This window comes from Lepidochelys kempii, chromosome 9, assembly GCF_965140265.1.
Source record: "Lepidochelys kempii isolate rLepKem1 chromosome 9, rLepKem1.hap2, whole genome shotgun sequence".
Classification (NCBI taxonomy): Eukaryota; Metazoa; Chordata; order Testudines; family Cheloniidae; genus Lepidochelys; species Lepidochelys kempii.
The window spans coordinates 13,102,246-13,110,274 of record NC_133264.1 but is presented as its reverse complement, the minus strand read 5'-3'; the positions used below and the strand labels follow the sequence as shown (position 1 = coordinate 13,110,274).

The 8,029-nt window shown below is 46.6% G+C and overlaps 1 long non-coding RNA gene across 1 annotated transcript; it reads left to right on the top strand.

The window, feature by feature from the left end:
- The first annotated feature begins 2,561 nt into the window (after positions 1-2,561).
- LOC140917158 (uncharacterized) lies at positions 2,562-7,712 on the top strand. The gene is made up of 2 exons (XR_012160728.1): positions 2,562-3,008; positions 6,591-7,712. It is a non-coding gene; the product is annotated as an uncharacterized lncRNA (long non-coding RNA).
- The last annotated feature ends 317 nt before the right edge of the window (positions 7,713-8,029 follow it).

The window sequence follows — 8,029 nt, the reverse complement described above, 5'->3', positions numbered from 1 at the left end:
TGGTGGGGTGGAGAGGGGATGCTATGGGTTCAGTGTAAATAATAACCCTCTCAAAAAGAGATTAGCTTAAATGAATTCATGACAAGACAGAGTTATGCTTTCCACACTGTTGGTTTAAAATATTCATTGCCAATTTCTGTAAACTGGCAAGTTTCAAATACATCCAGGGTATCAGTAGCAGCAACAGGTGGATGGACTCTTTGCTGCCTACTGACATTATTCATTTAACATGAAGCTTAGAGTCTAGGGAGCCAGATCCTCAGACCTGCTAGATTTGTTTTCACTGATCCAGTGTTTGAGAAAAAATGTTTCTACACTTCCTAGATCTGAAGAAGAACTCTGTGTAAGCTTGTCTCCCACACCAATAGAAATTGGTCCAATAAAAGATATTACCTCACCCACCTTGTTGCTTATGGTGAGTGGAAGAAAGCCTCAGGTTTTCTACTGCCCAAATCTTTTCCACAACCTTTCTTCAATATTTTTGGGTTTGTTGGATCAGATTCCCTGATTTTATTGAAAATTTGCTGAGTCATTTGAAATTGTGGTAGGAATCTGGAAATATAAGCATAAAACTACAGACTCGGCCAATACTAAGCACTTTTGAAAATCCCATTCAGAAAGAGTAGGAACTTTTGAAGAACTGTAATTTTTATTATTTAATTCTACTTGCTTTAAGAACCAAAAGTGTTTATCTTTAAAAGGGGGGTGATACTTATCTCCTCTGTAAAATGCTTTGATGTCTATAGATGAAGAGTGATATTATATAAAAACTACGTATTAGTGGTAATATTACTAGGATAGTTGCTTGGAAAAAAACTTCCACTGAACCATTTTCCCGGTCAGAAAATGCAGTTCTGTTGACATCAAAGAACTTTGCCAAATTACATCAATTTCACAGCTGGAAAAACTGGAATTGGAAAAAAAGATTCAACAATGCTGAAACATTTTTCAGAAGTTTGGTTTTGAAGCAGTGGGTTTTTTCCCCCAAGGCTTTCTGAATTAGGCTTGAATAAAGTCCGGGAGTGGATGGGTCATTACACAAAAAAAAACCCTGATTTTTCCCCCCTACTGTTACTCACACCTTCTTGTCAACTGTTTGAAATGGGACATCCTGATTATCACTACTAAAGGTTTTTCTTCTCATGCTGATAATAGCCCACCTTAATTAATTGGTCTTGTTACAGTTGGTATGGCAACGCTCATTTTTTCATGTTCTCTGAGTATATATATCTTCCTACTGTATTTTCCACTGCATGCATCCGATGAAGTGGGTTTTAGCCCACGAAAACTTATGCCCAAATACATTTGTTAGTCTCTAAGGCACCACAAGTACTCCTCATTCTTGTTGCTGGTACAGACTAATACAGGTACCACTCTGAAACCTTTAAATTTTATGTTAATATAAAATGTCAATGTCTACATGAAACATTTTAGTTATACCAAAACAAAAGTTTTTCTGGATTTTTTTTCCTGGATAATTCTTTTTTTGGCTAATTTTTAAGATTTGGGGTTTTGATTCCAATTTGGAATAAAGACAAATTTCACCATCTTGCAGTCCTTTATGAAATGGAATTGTCGTCCTCCAGTCAGCTCTAGAAACTATTACTACTGTAATGAAATTATCTGGCAACCTCTGGACCCAATGGAGTTCTCTTTGCATTTGTCTCATTTTCAAATACCTGAACTAAGTATGAATTATTGAACTGAATTACTAAAATGGTTAACATTCAGTTTGCCAGCAAACTACACTTCCGTCGCAATGTTATCATGAAGAATGAACAAGGTCACATGGAAATTAAACAAAACATTAAAAATGAAAGGAAGAAACATTTCTGTCTAGCAGTACAGCTAGGTGAAGTAATCCTAGCAAATGATTTGTTCAATGAGTTTAGCCTCTTTTCTGTTTCTGAATTATCAGCAAAAAGGTGGAGTTTTCAAAAGCCCTCATTGAGGTCAATGGTACAACTCCCAATATCTTCAGCAGCAGCACAGTTTGGTCAATAAAGAGCTTTCAGAAATTCCATCCAATTTTTTAAAATTATTCAAAGTTGTACAAACATTTCATTTGTGCACATTTCAGCCTATGGACTGTGACCCATTCACTTTGGTTATGACCACGATTATTTACTATTCTTCATGTATTATTTTTGTTGCGTCACCCAGCCACATAAGTTACAAACTGTATTGTTTCAGTTTCCTAGTTGGATTGGATGTCTGATTTATTTTTTTTAAATAAACACAGAGAATAAGAGACTTTAAGACATTTACAAGCCGTATTCAACATACTTTCACTTTCCATGAACATTCTTGTGAATTCGATAAATCACTTGTACAAATGCTCATAGGAAAGACATATAATAAAAACAGTAATAAAAACAGCTGTGAATATTATCAAAGCATATTTATGGCTTTTATTGAATTTCTATTTGTGAACACCTGCTTTGTGATAGTTGCCAGAGTAACAAGAAACTACCAACATCCTAATTATAAAACTTGGGGTTGGAAACAACCATCTCAGCCACTCATCCTTATGTTCATTACACTATATGGGAGGTGTAGGATTCATACAAGGTTTATGCGCTTGGCAACATTCAGGGCACACCCGGAGTGTTGTGCTGGACCTGTGCACACACAGCTCCTTTCAAGGGCATCAACCTTGGAATCTCGCCCAGTTGACATGAACCGTGGGAAGCCTCCCAGGACTGGGCTCGGGGCCCGAGAGCAAGGAATGCGGTAGATAGAAACTGGTAAATAAGAATGTTAAACAAAGCCAGTGTATTCCTTTTATCTGTTGGAGAATGTAATGCGCGTGGGGAGAGAAAGAATAAAGGGGAAGGTGGAAAGCTGACAGGCAGAAGCCTGTTAGCAGACCAGCCGCTTGCTTGCTAAAAGCTCTGTGCTGTCTTGTCATTGAACCGCCACAACTGGCGCCCAAACGTGGGGCCCTCAGCACTCACCTCGCCCGGCAAGGGTTTCAGACGCGTCACTCATCCGCTTTGTGGATCCTGGTGAGTATTTTTCATTGTGGTAAGTATGGGAAGCTCCCTCTCTGCTTTGCAAGTGCAACACCGCAGTGAGCTACAGTATTTGCTGTGTAAGGCTCAGCATGACTGCCCCACTCGAGAACTCACTCTCCTGCTACAGGAGGTGAGTGCCCAATGCCCATGGTACCCTGAAGCTGGAATCCTTAAGCTAGCGGACTGGGAGCGGTTGGGCCAGACATTGCACAAAGAGCCTCGGGCGCCCGTGCAGGCTCTACATGCCTGGCACCTCTGCCGTGACGCGATACAGCGTGTCGCCTCGGACAGGCCCTCCCTCGCGAGGCTGGTGATCTCACCATGCCCGTCCGCTCCTGCAGCCATCTCCCCTCCTGGCGATGTGACACAGCGTGTCGCCTTGGAAAGGCCCTCTCCCGCGCCAACAGAGGGGCTGCCAATCCCGCCACCCCCGACTGCTCCTGCAACCATCCCTCCCCCTGCTTCGCCCCCAGTGCCTCTATTACCACCACCTCCCTGGCCTTCCCCACCAGAGCCCATGTGTGATCACCATCCCACCGTGGTACCCCATGTTCCGGGGCCCCCTGGAGGGTCGTCCGCGTCTGCTCAGAGGCTTTCGCTGGTGCAACAAATGGTTCACGCAGCGAAGACTCGCTCAGATCTTACAGCAGAGGAGCTGGCTGAGCTGGTCTCAGTTTGTCCGGTGACCTGGCAGGATGATGGCCAGGGCAACCAGGTTGCAAACTGGGTCAGTTTGCCCTACTCGGTGATCAGAGACGTAAAGAAAGCGATTCGTGAGTTCGGCCTCACTAGCACGTATGTACGTGGTCTCATTGAAGGGCTAGGTACTGGGTACACCCTGATCCCTGAAGATTGGAAGGCGCTGTTACGCATGATGCTGACGCCCAGTCAGTATGTTATTTGGCTTAGTGAGTATCGGCAGATGGCGGAACGCCAAGCCCAGGTATATAGAAAGCAAGGTGTCATTTATGAGCAGTTGGCAGGGGAGGGCCAGTTTCCTACTGTTCAGATGCAGTCTCAACTCCCTCAGGCCGTCTTCCCCATTATTTCCACCTGCGCCCAGCATGCTTTCCAGAAGGTCCTGGATTCTGGCAAGCCTACCAAAAGCTTTGCCAGTATCCGTCAGGGTGCATCAGAGTCCTTTATAGATGTTACAAACAGATTGCAGGAGGCTATCCTCCGGCAGGTGGATAACCCTGCGGCAGCTCAGGAGATTCTGTTAAAAATGGCGGTTGAAAATGCGAATGAGGATTGCCGCCGTGCTCTCCAGGCTGCACAAGCCTCTGGAATTCTAGAGCTGTCGAGACATGCTGCGGGCGTGCCAAAACATCGGCACACAAGCACATAAAGCTGGGGTTATGGCTGCAGCCCTGTGGAAAAGCGGGAAGGAGGGGAAGCGTTGTTACCGCTGTGGTAAGGAGGGTCACTTTCACAGGGAGTGCCGCTCCTCGACGGCGCCCGCCCGCCCCTCAAAGAAGTGCCCCAAGTGTCAGAAGGGCTATCACTGGGCTAATCGGTGTCGTAGCGGGTCGGGAAACCGCATGACGGGTCCCCCCCGAACCCAGGGCCAAACGGGGGTGTTGCCCACTCAGACAACTGTTCCTCTGCTTTAAAACCCGTAGACTCCATGAAGGAGGCGACTGCCGGAAGTGCAGGGCTTGATTTGATTATGCAGGAGGACGCTGATTTTCAGTTGCCGGGGGAGGTTTGCGCCATACCTACCCAGGTGATGGGACCTCTCCCTGCTGGATTTGTGGGTCTGGTTCTCCCTCGCTCACGCGCTGGGAAACAGGGTTTTTTTGTCATCCCAGGGGTCATTGACGCCAATTACAACGGCGTTATTAAGGTCCAGGTGTGACCCATCTTCCGCAGTCGCTCCCGCGTGGACGATCAATTGCGTAATTGATTTTAGTCCCCTATCAGGTGCCAGCTGCAGAGGATCGAGCCCGGGGCGGAGGCGGCTTTGGATCGACTCTGGCTCAGTCGCCATCTCACAACACGTCCTCTCCACTTGTTGCTCTAACAATGTCGGTCCGCCCCTTGAAACCTCAGTTAACACTTCTCTTAAATAATGTTCCTTTTACAGGGCTGGTGGACACTGGAGCTGACGTTACGGTGATTCGTGATCTGGAGTGGCCGGTCGGTTGGCCAACAGTTCCTTCTAAAGAGTTGTGGGGGATCGGGGGTAGCAAACCCGGGCGCCAAAGTTTGTCTTGGGTCACGGTCTCTAAACCAGGAGGCCGTGCCCTTGCTACAATCTGCCCTTTTGTACTCCCTGTCCACCTCAATATTTGGGGCCGTGACTTACTTACAAAGCTGGACACCACCCTCGATATTAATATATAATGGCCCGAAATCCTCCCTCACCCACCTTGCCATCCGCATTACCATTGGTATGGCGATCCTTAGAGCCCATATGGATTGACCAGTGGCCCCTCCCCCTAGAAAAGCTGAAAGCGCTTCATTCACTTGTACAACAATATTTGCATGCACAGCGCTTGGAGAGCTTTACTAGTCCTTGAAACTAGCTGCTGTTATTTTGGCCTTTCAATTTTTTGCTGATTGTCCCTTTAATTTGATCGTGGACACGCATTATGTTTATCAGGTAATTGATCATTTACCCCTTGCCCTTATTACCCCTCAGGTCGATGCGGACCTTCTTCGCCTGTTTTTGTCCTTACAGTATCTCATCACCACTCGTAATTTCCCTTATTTTGTTGCTCATATTCGCAGTCATACACTTCTGCCTGGGCTACTTACTGAAGGCAATGCGTGCGCCAATCGCGCGTTACGTGGTCAGGTAAATTCCCTTTTTTCTGACCCCATTGAAAGCCATTCCTTTTTTCATCAGTCTGCCTCTGTTTTGGCCCGACAGTTTCATATTCCTGCTGATCATGCACGTTCTATTGTTCGTTCCTGCCCCCACTGTGCCGCTGCTGCCCCTAACCTTTTTTTATGCCGTTAACCCCAGAGGTATCGCGGCGAATCAGCTGTGGCAAATGGATGTCACTCATGTGCCACAATTCCGCCCCTATTCGTTTTTACATGTTTCCATTGATACCTATTCGGGATTCCTTTGGGCAACCCCACAGCGTGGGGAAGCCACTCCTAAAGTTATTCACCATTTGCTAGCCTGTTTTGCTGTTATGGGTCGCCCGAGCCAGATAAAAACAGATAATGCCCCAGCCTACTGCTCCACAGCCCTTTCCACCTTTTGTGTCCAATGGGACGTCCGTCTCACACACAGGATCCCTTATAATTCCACGGGCCAAGCCATTGTTGAACGTGCAAATCGCACGCTAAAAACCTTGCTCGACAAACAATTAAAACAAGGGGAGCTGCGTCTCTGAACCTTAGGAGACATTCAGCAACAATTGCATATCCTTTTGTTCACTTTAAATAATTTAACGCTGAACGCAGATCAGCAGACCCCCACGGATCGGCATTTTCACAAATCCGAGGTACTGGAAAGACCGTGTGTCTATTACCATCAGCTGCCCGATCCGCAATGGTTGGGCCCAGTGCCTCTAATTACTTGGGGTCAGGGATATGCTGCTGTGTCTCTCCCTGCAGGACCGTTGTGGGTTCCGGCCCGGTGTGTGCGACCGGCACTGAAACAGCATGGCGTGGCACCAGGGGCTGTCAAACCCCATACCGGAGTTTCAGCTGACCTTGGAGGAGAACGCGGTGCCTCCCAGGTCGACAACGGCAGGATGGAAACGGAGGAGGCGTAGCATCCCAAGCCAGCCCGTGACATGGGGAGCAGTAAAAGCATTGGTCACCGTGGCTCAACGAAGACTGGCAGCAAACCAACAGCCAGAGACTTCTGAGACTTTGTTTGTGGCAATTCTTGCCCAAATTACTGCTAATTCTGTATTGATTGTATGCCTTTTGTGCCTGCTATTTCCTGTAGGGGTTGGCTCGGGAGCGCTTTCTCCGTTACGAGCCCGAATGACATATAACCTATGGGAAAGATTGGCTTCAATAGCAAATGTTACCCACTTTTGTTTATTTGATTTTGTAGCAGCTGAAGAATTGTTAGGTACGTGTCTTATTCCAGTATGTCATCACCCTGAAGAAATTGGAAATGAGATGATGCTCGCTGCTTACGCTAACCTCTCTTCCCAGTACTCTAGCATGGCTAATTGGGGCCTGGCCAATTACACTTTACCTTCTTGAGCTTATTTTTTGCTGTTGCTGTGTGCAATGTATTTCCTTTTTGTTAAGGCTTTGTCGAGAACCGCCCTGGCAGGCTCCACAAGTTATGACCTTGTCTGTCCGGGAGTTAATTGGCTTGCAAAAGCAAATTGATGGCTACCATGAGATGGCCGAGCACAAATAAACAAAAAAGGAGGGGATGTAGGATTCATACAAGGTTTATGCGCTTGGCAACATTCAGGGCACACCCGGAGTGTTGTGCTGGACCTGTGCACACACAGCTCCTTTCAAGGGCATCAACCTTGGAATCTCGCCCAGATGACATGAACCATGGGAAGCCTCCCAGGACTGGGCTCAAGGCCCGAGAGCAAGGAATGCGGTAGATAGAAACTGGTAAATAAGAATGTTAAACAAAGCCAGTGTATTCCTTTTATCTGTTGGAGAATGTAATGCGCGGGGGGAGAGAAAGAATAAAGGGGAAGGTGGAAAGTTGACAGGCAGAAGCCTGTTAGCAGACCAGCCGCTTGCTTGCTAAAAGCTCTGTGCTGTCTTGTCATTGAACCGCCACAGGGAGGCAGTCTTTTCTAGTGGCGAGAGTACTGGACTGGGACTCAAGAGGGCTGGGTTATAATCTAAAAAGGGCCTGCTGGGTGACCTAGAGCAAATCACGTCAACACTCTGTGCCTGAGTTTTCCCATCTGTTACATGATGACAATGGTACCCTTTTTGTAAAGCACTTGGAGATCTACTGATGAAACAGAACTATACAAGAGCTAGGTACTATTATTATTATAATTATTTTAAAGTAGATGGCAAGTGTTTGCATTGCTCTAGGGTTGAGTTATCATCTCTTC